The 22899-nt window shown below is 36.5% G+C and overlaps 1 protein-coding gene across 4 annotated transcripts in view; it reads right to left on the bottom strand.

Annotated features, from left to right (window-relative positions):
* SLC16A7 (solute carrier family 16 member 7) overlaps window positions 1–22899 on the bottom strand; it is a 240717-nt gene that overhangs the window by 182620 nt on the left and 35198 nt on the right. Inside the window, exon 1 of one of the 4 annotated variants that reach the window (XM_020990156.2) lies at window positions 22169–22521. The exons of the other annotated variants lie outside the window; for them this stretch is intronic. The gene's annotated coding sequence lies outside the window, so the exon portion shown is untranslated. Of the gene's footprint in view, window positions 1–22168; window positions 22522–22899 lie in introns of those variants that run through there. 4 annotated transcript variants of the gene reach the window in all.

The following is a 22899-nucleotide window of genomic DNA, read 5'->3' as shown; positions in this document are numbered from 1 at the left end:
TAAAGTTTACTTTAGGGATTAAAAAAAAACTACTAAAATATTGTATAACAAGAAGCATACTTAGAGAGGAGTTGGTTCCCCCCCCAAAAAAAAAAAGATTTGGAGAGTTTGTTCTACTATAAATACAAATCAGCAGCAGAATGTGGTAGCAAAAAAAAAAAAGCTCATGCAATCATAAGCTGCATTAAGAAAGATGTAGCTTCTAGATATAAGGATGTGATAGTCCCTCTGTATTCTACCCAGGCAGACCACATTTGGATTATACTGTTCAGTTCTGAGTTCTACATCTTATGAAGTATATTGCCGTGCTAGAGATTATAAAGATGCTGCCAACCAAAATAGTGAAGGGATCTGAGTTCATTTCATATGGAAATCAGTTGAAGGAATTAGGAGCATTTGGTATAGAGTACAGAAAACTCAGGTAGAGGGAGGGAATATGATAGTAATCTTCTAGTAACTGAGTAGATGTTGTGTGGAAGATCAATTAGACTCATTCTATTTAGATCCAGAAGAGAAAAAAGAAGTTGAAATATATGGAAGTTATAAAAGACAAATTTAGTCTTGATGTCAAGAAAGACTTCAGAATTAGAAATTGGCTAAAAGTAGAATAATTGCCTTAGGAGGGAGGTCTATCTTTGAAGGTCTTCAAAATAGAATCTCAATGACCACTTGTTAATTACCTGATTTTGGAGACTCTTTTCAGGTATGGATAAGAAAAATTCTAGCTGTTTTCTTCCAAATCTTAAAATTCCTTAATTTTCTTTGTTGCATTCACACTAACTAGTACAATACTGTGACCTTTGTAGTGTGGATTATTATTTTTCATTTCTTTATATTGTGTGAACCTAACATTATGTGCTCAGAGACTGTTTGCATCCAGAATATTACCCTGACTCAGTAACTGTTTTAGGAATGCTGAAGAAGGCTACAAGGAATTGTGGGTTCCCCACATCTTGGATCTACTCAAAAACCATTCTTTTTTGGGGGGAGAAGGGGGCTTCTACACCCAGATTTTATTTTGGGTCCATTCAAGCTTTGTTTTGGATTTCCTTCATGTGATTCATATGTGATTCATGTGTGATATCTCTGTCAAAATCCTATATAATATAAACCTTCCAGAATCTGGAGAGGGAGCTGCCCCTTCTTTCTGGTGCTTTCTTCCTACCAGATGACCTAATAAATTTCTTTCTAAAAGTATTTCAAATTTCAGGGTTTGTTCTTGTGAACAACAATAGACATTTATTAAATGGCTTGTTGAGGTTTTTTTTTTGTTGTTGTTGAATTAAATTATTGCCCAGAATTTTTAGCCATTTTGTCCTGAAATATTCACAATGATCACAAAAAAAGACCACTATCATAATCATCACAACCTATATGACAACATTTTTTACAGAAAATGAAGAGGTAATGAAATTTTATTAAGAAATTCACAAGATCTTCCAAATGATGTCAAGGTAATTGATGACTCCAGTGTGAAGTGAGGCATAAAGAAAGATGGAAAATACTGGAAAAATGATTTGATATTAAAAACAAAAGAAGTAAAAACGTACACATCAATCAGAAGTTACTCATTTGTTTATCATGAATGTTTCGTTTAAGAAGAGACTCAGAAGGCAACAGATGAGGCACTGAACAACCAGTATCCTAAAAGAAAAATAAAATGGGTTATATGGTAAAGAGAGTAAATAAATGTTTATTAATTCATAAGTCAATTCCAAATGAGTCCTTGGTGTGCAATCAGAGCACTAATTAGAACAAAAGTTAAAAAATCAACACCAAATTAGAGGAAAAAATAAGGATGAGAAAAAGATATTGTGCATAATTCCAACCGTTCTGATGTGATTGATTAATACAAGCTGCCAATTTTGAAAAATGAGAAGTGGATAAGGGATAAGACTTTAACTCTGATGGTAACTATTTCTTATGTAAGTTAATATGAGTATAGATTTAAAATCAGAAGTATCCTTAGATGTCACCTACTCCATCACCACAGCACCCTTTTTTTTCAAATAAAAACACTAAATTAGGACTTCTCAAGGCATCAACTGGAATATAAGCAGTCTGTGTGCTTGTATTATAGAGGCTTTTAAAAGTGAAAATGTCTTGATCAGTTTCTTCAATTCCATTTGGCAGCCAATACCTCTCCAAATGTTTGACTGCAGTATGACATAAAGATGGCAAGAGAGAAGTGTATTTGCTCCAGATATAACTAGAATTAAATTATGGAGAACCCTCACCAAAAAGGAGCCTATGGCTTCTAGGTGGGAATTGTAGTAATTGAGTATGAATAAGAGATTGGAGCAAGAAGGCCTGACATAAAAAATAAAAATGAAAATGGTGTTTTATGAAGCTATCTTTGGTACAAAAGGGGAAAACATTCTGGGCTGGTTTCAGGTACCAAAACAAAAGACAAGAAGCATTTAAAGTGAATTAAGTAGTCCATTATTATGGATGTATTATAGCTGTGAATTGACCTTGTTCTCTTTGAGTGAAAAAGTGTCTTATGACCTTTTCCCTACATATAATTGCTAATTCAGATTCCAAAGGGGAAATGAAATTCCAATATACAAAGCACCTAATAAAGGGAAGAAGGTTTTAATTAGGAATATAGCTTTGGATATATCTGTATATGCATATATATATAATATACATATAAAAACATACATGTGTATGCGTATGCATTCATGCATATATGTATATATGGCAAGCAATATCAATTCATTTACGTTATCCACTGAAGAAGGATAGCACTAAAATTTTAAAAAATTCTAAGAAGAAAACATATCCTTATACATACAGGGAACTAGTTGGACTAAGGAAGATCTCAGCTCAAATCTGGCCTCAGACACTGACTTAGCTATGTGACTCTAAACAAATTACTTAATCTCCTTGTTCCTTAGTTTCCTCATCTGTAAAATGAGAATAATACTAGTGCCTATCTCTCAGGGTTGTTGTGAGGATCAGATGATATTTATAAAGCATTTTGCCAATCTTAAAGCACTATATAAATGCTAGGTATTAGTGATATATTAAGAAGGGTGATAGAAACCGCAAACCAAACACTAGGAAATTAATTATGGCAGTTATAGCTTAATAGTTTCCAGAACAGAAACTGTTTCAGTGACTTGTTGAAAGACCTCTAGGAAGCATGTAGCAGAAGGATTTGAACTCATGCCTCTTGATTTCAAAGCTACACTTTTAGTGTGGCACTAGTGGAACTTTTTCTACCAGCTGATTAGGCAACATTCCCTTCACTATGCCTTTAACACATTTGCTCTAAATTTGGTCAAACACTATAACAATAAGTTTTAATGAAACACCAGGATGTTCAGAAGGGCAATGACTTTCAGTCAGATGTACATAGGGTTCTCAGAGCTATATTATGACAAGCAACTATTTCTTTAAAGCTACATGGCTTTCAATTCTCTAAACAATTTACTTTAGCAATATCTCCTGAATGGAATGTTAGTATTGATGAAGTGTGGCCCAAGCTGAGGTCTTGGCCCCTTGTACCAAAGGGAATCTGGCTCCCCTTGTCTATAGACCCCAGCCCCTCATCTCCCTTTGAAAAGCCTTAGCCTACCTTTTAATCTTATTCAGATATGCCTTTGCCCCTCTCCCTAAAAAGGAATCGGGCTCTCATTTTTAGGTTGCCTCTCAGTTCCTTCATTATCTATTCCCATTGTCTATTCAATCTCTTAGACATTCCAATCGGAATTCTCACCCAGACCCTTTCCCCAGGACATTTTCCCAGACCCTTCCCTGGTCACCCAAAGTCACTTTAATATATAAGATCTACCCTGGCCCCCATTCAGGGCTGAGAATCTCATGCCCAAAAGGCTGAGAACTTCTCATGCCCACTCGGCTAAGCCTTTCTCATGCCCCCTCGTCCTTACAGGAGTCACCTGGCCTATGTGATTTATCACTAATAAACTTTTCCTGTGGCTGGAAGAATATTTGAGTTGAATTTTTCAGACAGGGCCTGGTACTGTGATCTTGGGGTTCCAGCAGCACCCCAAAGTCCTAGACCTCTTCAGTATGATCAGAGCCATAACTGAGGATTCTGATGCCTAGAGCAAAGGGTGGGGGTGGGGGAATGTGGGAGAGACCAGGCAGTGAGCCAAAGGAAGGTAGCAGAGTTAGTGGGGGTATGGAAAATTCAGGTTCCCACCCCAGAGAAGCACTGGTCTCTCAGGTTATGCCTCCAATCTTCAGTTGCCTCAGCTCCTTCTCTCTTATTTTTATACATGGTCCCTATTGAGGTTGCTATGATAGTCTCTCTATTGACAGATATCTTGGGCATACCACTGATAACTAAAGCTATTGAAGGTATTCTGGAAATCTCTACAAGCCTAGGATGTTTATACTTGGGTGGCTGGGGGAAATTTTACAAACGTTCACCTAGCACTTGCAAGGAGCAAAAAGGCAAAGATAGCTCCCTCCCTGAACTAATTCATTCTCAAAGGCTTAGTTTAGAAAGAGAATAAAGCAATTAGTAACTTTGTAGTAGAGTCTCTTGGGGAATTACACTCAATGTAGATGTGACACATGTTTATTATTCAAGCAAGCTGGGGCTTTGCCTCCAAAATTTTGCCCTAAGATGTGTTGATGAGTACAGATGTGTGTGTTTACAGTGTGTTCCAAAAGTCTTAATGCAGTTTTTATCTAACACACATACGCACACTTGTACTTATATAAATATATATTTGTATATTATGCACATATACATGAATGTATATACACCTATATATCCTTTACTCTTCTGTTATAGTAGCACATTACATATATGTAACTACATACATATATATTGTATATATGTAAAGCATTTATATGTGCATGTGTGTGTAGTGATATCAATATCAATGCTGATAGTGATATAGTAGTACTAGAACAGAAGAATAGAGAAAATCGTCTTAAGGGTTTTCAGAGTAGAAGTTATGGCTGAGTCAGAGGGAGTCTCACCTACAATAGACAGATGGTTTGGGAAACAGAGGGGTAAGACCCTTGGTGATATGAATGCTTTTATATTTGATGTTCATTGTCAACTCTTCTACGATTGTGCGCTATGGGAGAAAGTAATGCCGCTATAATTTCAGCACCCAAATTGTTTCTAAGGGCAGCTGGGTGACATAGTGGACAGAGTGCTTAGCCTGAGGTTAGGAAGACTCATCTTCCTGAGTTTAAATCTGGCCTCAGACACTTACTACCTGTATGACCCTGGGCAATTCACTTAAAACTGTTTGCCTCAGTTTCCCCATCTATTAAATGAGCTGGAGAAGGAAATGAAAACCACTCCATTATCTTTGCCAAGAAAACCCCAAACAGGGTCATGAAGAGTTGGACATTACTGAACAACAACAAAAAAATGTCTCTCCCTAATTTGGACTCTGCATTTGATTAAAAGGGCACACTATCCTCAATATGTCCAGAAGGAAAAAAAATGTTTTAAATATTGTCATTTCCCCCTTTACTATTTGCTTAAACACCCAAGTTGTATGTTTAAATAGTACAATTGTAATCAATGGAATAAGTGTCATCTGAACCTCAATAAAGCTAAACCTGTCAACTTTGTAAAACAACAGGCCACATGGACTATTTGGAAAAGCATCATTGGACTCCACTCTTGCCTCCCTACATTGATGCTTCTATCCATTATCTCCCATCTCTGAGACCATTTATAATAATAAAATGGAATACAAAATAAATCATCTTTAACTGAAACATAATAAAGGGAAAAGAAAAGCAGTTAAATACCTGAGTTCACGGAAAATGCTGGAATGTTATGGTGTTTTCTTGAATGACAGGAGTATGAATAATCTAAAACTGAACTTCTACACTGTTTAGGAAAAAAAATTGTTGGGCAGAGATGATAAGGTCACAGAAAAATCCTTGCCCCATAGTTTATCATAGGGAAGTGAAAGCTGGAGGGCCTACAAGCCCAAATGAGTGGCAGCCCAGTCTGATGTGCAGGTGACAGCAAAGGTTTAACTAATGCAAAATAATCATCATAACAAGGAGACCAAAAGAACAGAATCTGGACTAAGCAGCAAATACATGTTCTCTTTGCCAAACAGAGTAGAGACTTATTCAGAAAACATTATGAAGACAGAGGATAGAGAATTACAAATAGTATCACCTCACAACATGGCCCCAAAATGGAGAATATGAGTCCTTTGAAAAGTTTGTCATGAAACTCAAGAAAGTCATGGTCATACAAAGAAAAATTAAAGCTGATATGTGCAATTAAACATATCAAGGGTATCACTGATCAAAATATACCAAAGAAACAAAGAAAACAGGGGAGAGCCTTTACATATACTTCTCCATACCAGAAAATCATTTGTAGATGAAAGGAGACAAAAAAAATGGAACAAATTTACCAGTGTCTTTTTAGCAACATAGTCTTATCATTGAAAATAGGAGAATCACCAAATTTGGCTTATAACAGGCCAGTATAAAATGCCCTTAAGACGAAATTAGAAAAAGAGTCTGCACCTAATAAAATGTATGAAGAAAAAATTGTTTTAGAAGTGATAAAATGCTGAATAGACTCATAAGCAACAGGAAAAGTATCTAAAAATATCTTTTGTTCATTTCAGTCGTGTCCAACTCCTCGTGACCTTATTTGGGGTTTTCTTAGCAAAGATACTGGAGTGGTCTACCATTTCCTTCTCCTGATCATTTTACACATGAGGAAACGGAGGCAAATGGGGTTAAGTGACTTGCCCAGAGTCACACAGCTATAAGTGTCTGAGGCCAGATTTGAACTTAGAAAGACGAGTCTTCTTTACTATAGTCCTGGCACTCTATCTACTGCACCACCTAGCTGCTCTAAAAATATCTACCCATATGTATGCTTTCTCACCTCCATAAAATATTCATAAAATGATTTATCTACATATATGAAGGAGAATATGCAAATAATAGGCATAATAATAGGCAAGTTTTAATTTTTTAAAGCAAGGACATTCTCACATATACGTATTTAGCTATAAAGTATAATGAATATAAGATCCCACTGTGTTTTCAATCTATTGATGATCCAGAAAGCATTTGACTCAGTAGAACAAAATGCGTCATTAAACACTCTCCCTCAACAATGTGTCCTCCATATGTTATGATCATGTAAGATTCCCTGGCAAACACAGCAATAAAGATATCTTTGTTCAGTGGTCCTCAATTATTATTATATAAAGCATAAAACAGGAAGATTTATGCCTGCCAGAGGCTTTCAATACTATCATGTTGACATCCTGCACAGAGCACAAAGGGAAGACCAATAGGTGGTAAGGTCCACCAGGTACTCCTGATATCACCCAGGAAATGTATCATCAGAAAAAGAGGCATTGAAAGACCATGGACAGGAGGAAAAGAACCAGGTATGGGGAACCTGTGACCTTGAAGCAACATGTGGTCTTCTAGGTCCTCGGGTGTGGACTTCTAAGTCCCAGTTTTACAGAACAGATCTTTTTATTTTATTTTATTTTTTTGGCAAGCCAATGGGGTTAAGTGACTTGCCCAGGGTCACATGGCTGGTAAATATCGAGTGTCTGAGGCCACATTTGATCTCAGGTCCTCCTGATTCTAGGGCCAGTGCTCTATCCAATGCACCACCTAGATGCCCCAACAAATCCTTTTTATTAAGGGGATTTGTTCTGTGAAGTTTGGATTCAGTCAAAGGAATGCATTTGAGGACCTAGAGGGACACATGGGGCTCTAGGGTACAGGTTCCCCACCCCAGTCTAGGCTATGCATTCTCAGACATACTCCCTGCACTAATTTGTTTTGCTAGACTATACATATTTGTTAAAAGGGAGAGAGTCAACCAGAGGTATTGTTGAGGTTTAAGGGTTTAGAGGTGCTGGGAACCCAAAAATCACAATATGCAGATCCTGCCCAAAAGAATTTGACCCAAGCCTTCTTTCAGCCAAAGACAAGGTTTATTAGAACATCCATCATATTGGGCAGACTCTTAAGGAGTCTGAACATTAGTGAGCTAGTGGCTACATTATAAGAATCTGAGCCTTTGGCTAGATTATAAGAATCTGAGCAGTGGCTAGATTTTAAGAATCTAAGCACCTTTGGCGACAAGATGGACTATGGGAGGGATCTAGGAGTGGCCAAATAGTTTGGGGTGACTGGAGGAGGGGTCTAAGAAAGACCTGGATGGCAGGGGCCAGTAAACTGGGGTGAATAAAACTCCTGGGACTTGGACCAAGTGGCCAAGGGACAATAGAGCCTAGCTAGGATTAAGTGTGGGAAATGGTCTGTGGGAGGGGTGGGGCATAGGGAGGTAAAACAATGGAGAGCTAGGCTACATTAAGGTTAACAAGAGAAGTGGCAGACTGGGTGTAGCCACAATGAAAGGCCAATTGATGGGATTATAGCCTAAGGCTAATGCCATTTTTGGCCACATGGGAACCTCCAGGGTTTTTCTTTCCTGGGGTCCAGATCCCAACCCCATCAGTATAAAAGTTAGTATTTAATGATAGACATACGAAAAAGATTATCAATAGAACATTTTTAATGCACAAAAGAAAGCAAACAGTACAGCAAAGAACACAAATAGAGCTTTTGTTACTCTTCTAGTAAATTTAATAATTTGTTTTAAATAAACTACCTAAGAGAAGTTCATATTTCACAGCATAAATATCTTCGATGTTCTTTGTATTTTGGAACATTTGTGTTTGTTGGTGACCATTAAGTTTAAAATAAAAATGAAAACTCAAGAAAAAAAAGGAAGAGTGAAAAGTTTGATGGGAGCCAAGAAGAAAAGATAAACAAAAATGTAAAAAGATATAACAAAGGCCTCCAACTGGATTCAATCTAATTAACTTTTTTAAAGCTCCTGACGTGCAAGGCTAGGCACTGGAAATATAAAGACAGTGCCCCCTCACTCTCTTGGTCTCACCCTCTCCATACTGCTAAGAGAAAGAGGAACTTTGATGGATGCAAACTTTGGACTTTGATGGATGCAAAGAAAAAATTTGATGGAACTTTTTCTGACTAACGCAGAAAATGGAGAGACATCATAAGGGCAAGAAAGGGTGTATTCAAGGCTGAAAAGAAACACCTTTTCACAGAGGTAGTGCTGCATATCATCACTCTTTATGATTAGAATGTGATCTAGACCCCAAAAAGCAAAAACCCTGGATTTTCCCACATGGCCAAATCTCTGGAGGTCACCTGAGGCTATAATCCCATCAAGTTGCTTTTCATTGTGGCTACATCCAATCTCACAATTCTCTGTTACCCTTCACCTAGTTCAGCCCTCCATTGTCTTCTTCCCTATGGCCCCAGGCCACTTCCCACCCTTAATCCTATCTAGGTTCCATTGTCCTATGGTCCAGGTCCCTGGAGTTCTTGGCCCTCCTAGATCCCTTCCATGATCTTTCTATATGTAAGGTCCATCTTGTCTCCATTAAGATGCTCAGATTCTTGTAATCTAGCCACTGCTCAGATTTTTACAGTGTAGCCAATAGCTCACAGGTGCTCAGATTCCTTAAGAATCTTGCCAATATGGTGGATCTTTAATAAATCTTGTCTTTCTTTGACTGAAAGAAGGCTTGGGTTCAATTCTTTTGGACAGGACTGACGTGTCATAATTTTGGGATTCAAGTACCCCTAAATTTCTAGACCTTATCAGTTCCTCTCACCCTACTTCAAAATGCGCTAGCAAAAGTCAAAAGTGGTCAGTGGTCCCTACTAGTGACAAGGGAGCTAAGACCAAAAGAAACACCCTAAGCTCCATTTCATGCCAGATGCCAAGGTCCTCAATTATATGTTCTCCAAAGTTTCTACCCCTATTTCTGATGTCTGATTCTATTGACATCTGATTCAACTATTCTTTGGGGGTTGTGATGTATACAGTGTTTGGTCCTTTTGCAGGGGGCAAAGAAGAAATTTACATTGTGCTTTTTTGATAACTTCTATTTCCAATCTGACCCTCGGTGAGGAGGCCAGTTTAACTGGCTCATAGCAGCTTGGTAGATGTTTCAATATTTTATTATGCATTATATTCTTAGTATTATGTATTGTTTGTTTGCACAGAGATTCTATGCTAAGAGTAAATGCTGCACACAGTAAGCAAATAGAAGCATCTGATTTTGTGGAAAGCCAATTCCTTTGGACCAAGATCACATCACTAGTGCTCACTGAAATACAAAAGTTCAAGAAAGAGGAGCATATGCTATGAACTAGTCAGAAAGATCTTGGAGCTAAATGCTGCTGGGTAGAGTCACAAATCACTATCCCCTTGAAGACAGAAGAGAGAGAGAGAGAGAGAGCACGCTTAGCTCATGGTTCACAATAATGGTCACTGGTACAAGCATTAGGTTAAACAAAGAAAGAAAAAGCAGCAGCCTATGCCCTCAAGGAGCTTCCATTCTCCTTATACAACATTCAACATGTTCACAACAAAGTAAATATAAAGTACACACACAAAAAAAATTAAAGAGAGAGTAAGTGCTAATAAAAGTGAGAGGAAGGATTTGGAACACTCCCCCACACTGCACCCTCATTTAGGGGGCAGCACCTAAATGCTTTGAAAGAAAAAAACAACAACTAGGGATTCCTATAAGGCAGAGGTAAACATGGAGTACATCAGACATGGTGGGTCATTTGTCCAAAGGCATAGATATAGGAAATGGAATGCTAGATAGAGATTGTTGGATAGATCTTCCACATAGGATTTATGGAAGAACACAGTAATAATCATACAGGTTGAGGTATAGATAGATTAACTTCTATACTAGGGGAGGGAGTATTCAAATCAGTAAAATCAATTATCCATCAGAGTATGAAAGCATAGGCCTCATTCAGACATTAGAAAAGCTATACTTAATTCAATGTTTGAAAGAGTCATTATTTCATCAGTATGAGTATTCCTTCTACACACAAACATATATACAAACAACTTTTCTATGTCTCAATAGACAGTCTTCATGAACAACTGTGTCTGAAAAACTCATGATCTGATGGACAACCTTTTGATGATTAGATCTCTGGAAACTCAGCCAGGCTGGTTTTTACATAATAAACATGTGACAATGGGGACCACTTAGCAACTTCATAGGATCTTCAGTAACTTATTCTATCCCTGTAAAACCTTTGAGAATCCAGTGACCCTTTTCATTCCAAAATGAAGCATATATACAAGCCCATATTGTGAAGGGAAAAGCACACCCTTATTTCAGAACAACATGATACTCTTTGAAATTGCTTTTTAGGGGCAGCTAGGTGGTACAGTGCATAGAGCACCAGCCCTGACGTCAGGAGGACCTGAGGTCAAATCCATCGTCAGATGAAACACTTGACACTTACCATCTGTGTGACACTGGACAAGTCACTTAATCCCAATTGCCTAAAAAAAATTGCTTTCTAGAACAACAGGATTTTATTATAGCGAAAGAGAATAAAATAGCACAAGTTCAAGATCTTAGAGAGAACAAAATCCTGTCTAAAGTTTTATTTTGGAACCTTCAAAATATTTCTCAATGATCTACATTAATCAATGTTCTATACGAGTATAATCCATCAGAACCTCCTAAGGCATGTAAATCATTTCATATCAGTAACCTTATTACAAATGCTGAATCTCTTGGGTCTATGTTCAATGGAAATGTTATGCAGGCAATTTTATTGTTTCTATTTGCTCAGCTGATCAGTTCTTAATAGGACTATGTAGAGCAAAACATATAGTAAACATAGTTTATCAGAGTGTGAAAAGATTATTTCCTAATATTGGGGAAATATATTTCTAAATATCTATTAATCTGGTAACAGAAAATAACTCCAATTATTCTTTTAAAATATTAAAAAAGTATAATATGGATTTTTAGTTTGTCCTTTACCTTGGAATGGTGTACTTTGTTTAAAGCATGTCTCCTCCATTCATTAAGAGAGTTTCAGTATTTGCTAGGTAGTACAGTCATGAATTATTGCTTAACTTAGATTCCCCTGGTATTGGGATATATCTCTTTGACTGCTTCTCTTCCTTTGACCAGCCTTTAAATGTGAATATCCCCCAAGAACCTAGGCCTTCTCTTTTTCTAAAATCCATACTCTTAGTCATCTCATCCATTTTCTTGGCTTCAACTATTCTAGTACCTAGCTCTTCCCAAAACTCCAACCTCCCATTACTAACACCCTGCTGGACGTATTCAACCAGATGAATTTTCATTTCCTTCAACTCAATATGTCCAAAAATAGAACTCATCAGCACAACCTCTACTGCTCTTTAAAAAGCTTAATAGTGTAAATTCTCTATCAGTTAATAGCATTTTTTACCTCCAAGTCACCTAAGCTTAAAACTTTAGAGCCATCTCTATATTCTCCATCTTAACTCACTTCTCACATACAATTCAGTATGTTGCATTGTGTCTAAAACAAAGAAGGTGTATAATTAATGCTTATTGATTGCTAGATTAAATTAATTACTAAACTCTCTCCATCTCACTTATACAATATCATTCACATTCATCCTCTCCAAATTCAATATCCCTGAGATTCCATCCAATGAACTGCACAAACTTTGGTTCTCATCACCTCTGCCCATATAACTATATTAGCCTCCTTCGTAATCTTCCTATTTCCAATATACCACCTCTATAATTCATTTTTTACATATTATGGAGTTATATCAGCTCTCTAGTCAAATCTTTTGTGGTTCCCCATTGACTAAAGCGGAAAAAAAATGAGTTTCTAGTTTTGGCATTCGAGGACTTCCCTCTATAGTCTAATTGCAATCTACTTGCCCACTCTCATCTCACACTACTCCCATTCATGTACTCTGTGTTCTAATTAAACTGGACTACTCACCATACTCCACTTTTGTCTTGCCCCCTTTATTCTCCATATATCTAATCATGTTGTCGCTAAGAACAGAATATATGCCTTCTTTCCCTCTTTTCCATTTGTTGAAAACTTTCTTTAAGGTCCAATTTGGGTACTTCTTTCTCAAAGCCTTCTGCAATCTGCCTTTCTCCTCAAATGCCTTTGTCTAGATCTTTCTTGTGCACTTCTGTCCTGCCTTATATCACAGTTATCTTATCCCTCCCCCGTTAGATAGCAAGCTGCTTGAGAGCAATATGTCTGACTATACTCTTTTATGCCAAGTTTCTAGCAAAATATTTGGAGCTCTTAGTTAATATTTAATGAACTAAATAAAATATTTCTTACAATGGGTAAAAGAGAAGGGATGTCCAGGGCAACTATTGGTCAAGTGACCAGGTCCCATCTGCTGCCATAGATATGCAAAGAAGTCATTTTAGAATAGCTATCAGGCATCCAAAGAACTTGCAACTCATGTATCTTCACCCTATGGAATTTATTCCTACTACTTAGGCACCAACTTTATAAGGTATCTCCAAACAGACGACAGATCCATTAAGCCACCACCAGGTGTTCTGGTAAATGGGGTGGGGGGAGAGGAAGGCAGTAAGTACAAGTAACAGTAACCATGAACAGCTCTGAATTGGAAAAGGAAGCTAAGAGCTAAGCAATCAGTGGGTAGACCTAAAGATCATTTCAATTCTTCTCAATGGCAAAATTATTAAGATTGTTCTTTTGGTTTAGTGCATTATATGATATGTATGTCTTGGACAGCAGATCCCTTTATTAAAAACAAAACAAAACAAAACAGAAGTATTTGTTTCAATAAGATTTCCAACAGAAAGCGAATTGGGGAAATAAGTCACAAAAGCAATGTTAATAAGGAAGAAAATCTCTGATTCTGATAGTTCATTTTGTACTTGGAAATAACTGAGAATTTTTCAATTAAGACCAACAAGTAGTAAGCTGAAAACTCCAAGTCCACAATTTTTAGGAGGAGGTCACCAGTATGTAATGAGAATTTGGAGCACATATATCCAGTTATAACACCTTTAATGCAAGTGTAGCTTCTAATGGCAAAAGCTAATGGCTCCATGACCATGATAAATAATGGGAAAAGAATATTCTAGCCTCAGGCCAGAATAACAAAAACTGTAATCACATTACACAGTTTTCACTAACACCAGGGAATAGGAGTAAGGAAGAATTACATTGTTCCAAATATACCAGCCAAATCAAAAATATAGAAACTCAGTCTGCCAAACAAGCTTCAGTTTAATCTCATCTTTCTGTAGAAGGTCATATTATTTTAGTCTTATCTCTACTACCCAAGAATAATCATTATGGCTAATCCATTCCAATCAAAGGTCTAAGCATAAAGAGAAGGTAAAGAACTGTGAGGGAAGTGAGGTGGTACAGTGGATAGAGTGCTGGGCCAGGAATCAGACTGAGTTCAAATCCACCTCCAGGTAGTTAACAGTTGTGTGACCCAGGCAAGTCATTTAACCTTGATTGCCTTAATTTCCTCACCTGCAAAATGAGCTAGAGAAGGAAATGGCAAACCACTCCACTGTCTTTGCCAATAAAACCCCAAATAGGGTCAGAAAGAATCAGATATGACTGAAATGACTGAACAACAAAGAACTGTGAACATTGACTAATTAGCATTTCCAACAGCAATGATGAAAAAATAATCATTAAGTCCATAGCAAATAAACAGCAAGATGTGACAAGAGTAGTTAACTAAAACATCAAAATCTAGTGATCCTGTATCTTTTCTCTCCACTGGTAGCTTTTCTATCTACCTTTTAAGAGGTCATATTTCACTCAGGCAAGTCAGGTGATTGAGGTTGGGGACCAGAACAAAATTAGACACTTGTAGATCAGCTAAGAGTTAACAACAAAACTTAATCATACAACAGAGCGTATATTCAGCAAAAAATGCAGCATTGATTTTTTAAGGCACAGCTTCCTTGATTACCTGTTGGCTATACTGGCAGTATGTTAGCCTGAGGGAGGAGATCTTGATTCTTCTTTCAATGATTCTTTTTACATAGGCCACCAGGAGGCTACATCACCAGTTTCAGCCTTAGTTTCTTGAGCCAATTATGTATAAAGGATAGTCTCAGTAGCTTTTAAGGAAAAACCAGCCTAACGTTTATGGAAGCTTAGAGACTTAGGAAAAGCCTGTTCAGCCTATGTGTCAGGGTTCATTTCATTGAAATATTTCTCCTACCACAACCTTGGTCTCACCATTTCCCTTTGCTTCTCTGTGCTTTAATCTTCTCTGTGGCAGTCCTACCATATTTCACCACATAATCATTGCCACTACATAATCATTGCACCCTGTTTTTTTAGTCCAAAAATTAGTTTATAACCTTTCATAGTGTAATTATCACATGGTATAATTATTTAATTATCACATAGTATAATTCTGTTCCTCACGCCACTAGAATTCTCCAGACACATGAATTGTCAGTATTCAATTTTAAGGTATACTCACAAGTATTCCATGTATCTTAATCTTGCATCAAAGATAGCTTAGTAATAAATGATTTTTAAGTAATATTGGTACAATGTTTTTTAAAAAGCTTCACATAATGATTCCACCCCACTATTTTGCAAAAAATAAAATAAAATTGGCATAAAATCTGCAACAATTATGCAGTGAAATACGGTACTTATTTTTCCATTTCTCCTCTTCCCTCTTTTCTTTTTCTCTGTCCCTTCCACCTATGTCTCTTTTATTTCTATTCCTCCTTCAGTACCTTTTAACCAACTATAATATGCCACTGAAGCATGCTTTAAAGTATTTTATCGACTAAAATTTTATGTAACCTGTTCTGAACTTAAATGGTCTACTGAACTAAGTGTACAAAAACCTGGATTCTAGTTCAAATTCTACCACTTATTATTGCCTTTGTGACTATGGCTAACCAACCATTGAAACTTTTTGAGCCTCATTTTTCTAGTTAAGAAATTAAAGATCATAAATGATAGGATTTACAGCAGGAAATCATCTTAAAGATCATCTTTATCTTTCAGAATAGGAAACAGGTACGATGTGGTTAAATAACTTGTCTAAGGTCATGTATCTAGTAACTAACAAAGTCAAAATTTGAATTCAAGTCTTTTGATTCTATCTGTAAGGCTCTTTTGACAAAATATACTTCCTCATATTTGCCTTCCTGATTTCAGAGGAAGGTCAAAAGGATAAAATGATGCAACGTATATAAAAGGTTTGGTTTTTTATTATAAGCTATAAAATACTATTAACAAAATATAATCTTTTCTACTAAGATTTCCAGTTCTTTTTTTTTAAAGCACTGAGATTAGTGCTAAAATTCAGTGTATGCCATAGCTATGACACATTATAGATTATGGGTCACCTAGAATTTTCAAATTGAAAGACTCACTAATAACATAATGACCTATGTAAACTAGGCCTGATTTCAGTCACCCTAATGAATCTGTATTATGGAAAGATATATAGGCAGCTAGGTGGCGCAGTGGATGAGCACCGGGCCTGGATTCAGGAGGACCTGAGTTCAACTCCGACCTCAAACACGTAACACTTACTAGCTGTGTGACCCTGGGCAAGTCACTTAACCCCATTGCCTAGCCAAAAAAAAAAAAAAGAAAGATATATGCAACATATTAGAGTCATAAAACTAGATCTAGAAGTGATCATAGAATAACAGATCAAAAACTGTTACAGGATTTCTTATTAAAGTGCCTCATTTTATGATGAGGAAACAAAAGCAGTTAAAAGATTACACAGATAGTATCACAGGCAAAAATGTGAAATCATATCCTCTGACTTCATGGCTAAGTGTTCTTTTCCTTATAACACTCTACCTCCCTTAGAACAGAGCCATTATATCAAATTGCAAATTGCCTAATTTTATTGATGAGGAAACTGAAGGCTGGAAAAGCAAAATCACTTCTGCATTGTCAAAAAGTCACAATTCAAACACAGGCCTTCTATGCCTAGCACTTTTCCCACACGTCAACATGTTTATTTCTTGATACAAATGCAAATCTGTATGATAAAGAGCATAATGGGAACTTTGCCTTCAAAAACCCAACTAGATTTCCATATGTTACAGTGTCTGGAATACTGTAGCAATTTGCAAATTAAAAGATTAACACAGGAAATACCTCCCCACCTTGAGAAACAAAATATGCCTAGAATATTATATAGAAATATTATGTAGAAAGTCTATGCCATTTTTCAAAACTAAAATAAAACAAATCTGCACTTTGCCCAATTTCTTGGTACAAGTAGGTACAGGCCTGTCTTGCATTATCAATTTATATGGAAGACATTTTTAGAGCTACTGTTGAATTGTTCAAAAGCCCAGTTAGGCCATTGCCAGACAACAGCAAAAATGGCATTTCTCCAGCATCAAATATTTTCTAATATAAGCTTTCAGAGTAGAGATCCCATAGAGGATGGACAGGTTGTCTAAGGTGACACAGATAGCAAGCAGCAGACTTGGGATTTGAACCCATGTTGTCTTTGTTCGTTCCGCCATTCTACACTGTCACCATTTGGTGTTGTTTGTCATGTATGCCCAGAGGTAGCATCTTCTCTGATTCCCCCACTCTCAAAATGAGCCTGCTAGTTTATAAATTTCTCAGGGTCTACCAGTGCCTAAATAATCCTCCAAACTAAGAAACAGCTTTATTGCTAACAACTGAGAGCACTCCTCTTATGTATCACAATGTGCAGGGAACACTGGGAAACACAAAGAGAATAATAGAAACAGGGAAAGCAGGCCCTGTGGCCCCTTCTCTACTCCCCTTTATTTCACTGTTCAATGAATTAAATGTGCATGTTAAACATTTTCAACAGAAAAGTGACTTCAAATACCAATATTCAGCCTTATCTTCCCTTATCAATCAATCATTCAAAAAGCATTTATTAAACACATGGCCTTATGTGCCAGATACAGTACAAGTTACTTGAGATTCTGAGACAAAACTAAAAGAATCCCCGTCCTCAAGAAGCTCACATTGAAGAGGGAGAAAGAAAATATGTAAATGCATATGAAATAAATGGGAAAAGGAAACTAGTAGCTGGGAGGATGAGGAAAGGTTTCATCCAGAAGGTGGCTCTTTAGCTGAGTTTTGAAGGAAATAAAGGAATCTAAGGAATGGAAGTAAAGTAGAAGTGAAATACAAGAATGGACTAGAGGACAACCAAGCTGAAGGCACAAAGACAAGAGATACAGGGAGCCACTGAAGGTTGTTGAGTAGGAGAATGACATGGTTATATCTACATTTTTGAAAAAATCACATCACAAATGTCCCTATACAAAACCTATATATTCCTACCTTCCATCCATTGCCCATGCCCCTCTCACTACCTGGAATATCCTCTTTATTTCACCCTGCTTATCAAAACCCCACCAATCTTTTAAGATTCAGCTCAAATACTTAGAATCACAGAGTATCAATGCTAGAAGGAGTCTTAGAGACAATCAAGTCCAAATCACTCATTTTACAGATAAGGAAACTGAGTCATTGAGGGGTTGAAGTTCTTTGTCACTAATCACAGAGTTGGGATTAGAATCCAGGTATCCTGATTCCCAGGGCAGTACTCTTCCCACTATACCATACTGCCTATCATGAAGGAGGAAGGAAGGGAGAGAAGGAATGAAGAAGGGAAGAAGGATAGGAATGGAGGGATAGGGGGAGGGAAGGCAAGAAAAAAAGGAGAGAAGGGAAAAAAGAAGGGAGGGAGGGAGGAAGGAAGGAAAGAAGAAAGAAAGGAAGAAAAGAATGGAGGGACAGGGGGAGAGAAGGGAAGGGAAGAGAGAGGAAAGAAGAGAGAGGAGAAAGAAAGAAGGGAGGAAGGAAAGAATGAAGAAAGGAAGGGGGAAGGAAGGAAGAAAAGAAAGAAGGAAGTAGGAAAGGGAGGAGAGAAGGAAGCAGAGAAGGAAGGGAAGGAGGGAGGTATGGAAAGACAGAGGGACAGAAGGAGGGAAAAAAGGGATGGAGGTAAGGGAGAAAAGGAATTAAAGGGAAGAAGGAGAAGGAGGAAAAGAAGAATTGATGAAAAATCTATATCATATTATATATCGGTCAGCACAAAATATGACTTTCACAAAAGCTAACATTTACTAAATATAACAGTACACTATAGGGCTTTCTTATTTCCAGCTTCAATTTTCTTTCTACAGCAAGATGCCTCTATCTGTTGCCAGTTTGATGTCCCAAAATACTATAGGTTTGTCTTCAGTTAGTAACAGCCTTGACATTTGCTACAAACAAAAGCACAGCATGGAATGTATTTTCTTCCCAAAGGCCTATTCTAGCTAGAGAACGGCTCATCTCTTTGCCTGAGCTATTGAACCCAAATTCAGGAAGAAAATAAATCCAATTACTGGTAAGAGTTGAAAAAAATAACCTTGTGGCATGTCAAGCCTCTCCAGGAAACCAAACTGATTGTATTTGGAGACACTGTGCCAACATTTTCCATTTCACCCTGAATCTTGAAATTCTTCTAAAATGATTCCACATTTATATTTTTAAAGCCAAAATAAGCTAAAAATTAATATAATAGGTTAATGGCTATAGAAGAACATTTCTAAAATGCATTTTTTACAAGCCTTGTCTAGTTGAATGAAATAGGTTTACAAACGTGCTCTTAAAAATCAGAGTAGCTTGGATTTTTAGGAGGTAAAAAAAGCCTGCTATTTGAGTAATAGAAGTTTTTAAGATTTAGAAAAGAAATCCAATATACCTAGAGACATTCTTGCAGCGTTTGCCCTGGAAGAAAAATGTACTTTGTGTTACTAACTACATGATAAAATACTCAAGACCTTACCCCTTATAATACCATGAAAGCATTGAATTTAATCATCTAACTTTCCTATCAGACTTAGTTCAACCTTCAACTAACCTCTGAAAAGGTTACATTCCACACTTAAAGGTTTAATAAGGAAAAACATTATTATGGGCATACAACATCCTTGGTGTGAATTAAATGTGTATGCATTAAATCTCAACAATAGCTTACACAACTGAGGGTAATAATTTAGGGAGTATTGGTTTATTTTTTTCATAGCATTTGATTCAGCCTAGACTGCTTATATCTAAAGCAAACAAAGTTGGAACTTTTCCAAAATTTTGTTAGTGGAGGGGAGAGGTATAAAGAGGAGGGGCATAGAGGGGAACCTGTGTGGCAAAGATAAGATTGACTGGTTTATTTTTTCAGCATGTAGTCTTCAGTGGGTTAGAACTGAGCTCTAGTAGATCTCAAGGTCCACATTAAGGAGACTAAGCCTTTGCTATGATGAATCCATCAAACAATAAGCTTCATGAAGTAAGAGGGTCTTTTGTCTCTTTTTGTATCCCCATTGCTTAGCCTTGAACTTATTGCACCAAAGAAAACAAACTAAGAACAAAGATACATCCTGACCTTCACTGAGACGAAAGAGGAAAAGCTGTGATTACTTATCATGGCCCTAACCTGGTTCAGATTGTTTCATTCAATCAACAAGCATTTTAACATCCTGTTATGTTTGCAAATAACTGTAGGAGGAAGCACAAAGAAACATAATACAATTTTTGCCCTCAAGGAACTTACAAGCAAGTCAGGAAATTAGGACATGTATACAGATAATTATTAGAATATGTAACAATATATTAGTGCCAAGTGAATATTGTTAAAAGAGTTCTGAGGAAGAAAACAACCCCTTTCTAGATGTGAACACAAAACTTACCTGGAAAGATTATAAGGTAACTTCAACTGCCTTCATTCTGGATCCTATACTGCCTGAGGCATTCTAAATTGTTACTACATTTCTTTGGTTAAAATGTTTTACTGTTCTCTTATACTAAGCTAAATAAGCCACCAAAACTGCAAGATCTTTTTCCAAAGAAAACTTTTTAAATCAAGTGTAAAATTTCCAGCCTAATGAAATGTCTTCTTATATGTACAAATATATATGTACATATATACAAATATTCTTATATATATACAAATTATATATGCAATACAATCTATTTGTTCTCCTTCCCAGCTCCATATCATCAACAAATTTGACATGTCAACTTAGATCAACACTGTCAAATGTAACAAAGATTAAATTGGGGTAATTATGTAAAAATAACTTGAAGTTTTACAAATATAAGATTTTATATTATTATTATTATTATTATTATTATTATTATTATATAACAAGATGTGTAAAATAACATCTGTTGATGAACACATAAAAGCTTATGTGTTGTGCAAAATGCATTTGTCTTAGTATCTCGCCATAGAGAATAGTAAATTATTTCAATATATTAGCTGTATGGATCAAGATCTTGATATAGAACAATAAAACCTATACAAAAAAGAAAACATGCATAATCATATCATGGGTTAATGTAAGACTTATAGCATAGTTTAAGAAATGTCACACTATAAATAATAGCCAAGGGTAAACTACAAGATTTGCATTCCTAACAGAGAGAAAACTTCTGTTTAGAACTTAATTCAACTATGAAAGTAAAATAGCAATAATAGGAATTCATTTATACAGTCTACATTTAAAGATCAAGCAACTTTCATGACTTTCCTCTTTGTCCTTGAGGATAAAAAAAAGAAAACACATTTATTGAGTAATACTTGTAAATATTACAAGATCAGCTTCCTGCTTATGCACTCTTTGCATGTGTGTGTATGTGTGTGTGTGTGTGTCTGTGTGCGTGTGTATGTATGTGGAATTCTCACTTAAGATCTAGGCAAAAAGAAAATTATTACCTAGTATGCTTCTATGCTTAAATAGATTTGTGATATAATCATTGTAGATATTCCTTCCAATGAGGCAAATAACAATCCATTCTGTTCAATGGTCATTCATATTCTAACTAAAGATCACATAATGGAATATATCTAATATGTTGGATTTAGGGGAAGAGGTAGGGAAGAGGATGCCTTCCTCTAGATAAAATATATCCTATCTCCCTTGGTCTGAACATAATAAAAACTGTCATAAGCAAAGAAAATGATATTAAACATTCCCAGATTGGGAGACATAATGTGTCCGCTTCCGAGCATTGTCTGAAATAGCTGATCCAATAATCTCTACCCTAATTTCAATATACACACACACACACACACACATACCAGTTAGTATCTCCCTTTGAGTTCTATGTTCATATTAAAAGTACAATCTTTGCCTCATTAACTTAGGCTTGCAGTTTCATAATTTGTCTTTTCCCTCTTTCCTAATCCCCAAATCCAATTAATCACACAATCCTTGCAAATCTTACCTATTCCTTGCTTTCCACTCTCTTTGCAGTCATTCTAATTTAGATTGTATTCATTAACTCTTACCTTGACTAGTATCCTCCTAAATGGTCTTTCCACCTCCAGTCTTTTTCACCCACAGTTCTTCTTGTACACGGCAGCCAGATTAATATTTCTAAAGTTCAGCTGTAACTGACAGTCTCCTGATCAAAAATGGATTACTTCCAATTGCCTTAATAAAGAGGCAAGTACTAAGCCTGTCATTCAAGGCTATACACTATTTGGTCCCAGCTAATTGGTGTCTAATAGAAGAAAAAAAAATTAACATAAGGAGACATGGGTTCTACCATAAATTAGCTCAAAACATTTAACCTTTTTATGCCTTAGTAAAGTCAACTATAAAATGGAGCTTAAGTTGTTGATTGCTAAGAGCCCTTCTAATTATGAAATGTCATCAATTTATAGTTGCTCTGCCTTATCTCCCACTACCCAGCTGTCTCCAGTCTTTACATATCAAAAGCTCCACCTAAATTTTACTCTTTTTGCCTCCTTCATTAAACCCTACACTCCCTCAGCTCTATTTCTTTGCTTATGCTCTCACCTTTACTTGGAATTCCCTTCCCATCATTTCTACTGCTTGAAATTCTATCCTCCTATCAAAGCCTAATAATTCAAATGTCAACTCCTCCAAGAAGTATTTTTGATCCCTACCACCACCCAGGTAAATTTTCTTCTGCCATGCTGTCTCATAATATTTTATAAAATTCATATGGAAACTGTCTTTTATCTTATAACCCAATTATCTGTGTATATGTCCT

Source organism: Phascolarctos cinereus, unplaced genomic scaffold (genome assembly GCF_003287225.1).
Source record: "Phascolarctos cinereus isolate Bilbo 61053 unplaced genomic scaffold, phaCin_HiC Scaffold_1;HRSCAF=81, whole genome shotgun sequence".
Lineage (NCBI taxonomy): Eukaryota > Metazoa > Chordata > Mammalia > Diprotodontia > Phascolarctidae > Phascolarctos > Phascolarctos cinereus.
Note: the sequence above shows the minus strand (reverse complement) of the source record. Positions and strands in the feature narration are given on the sequence as shown.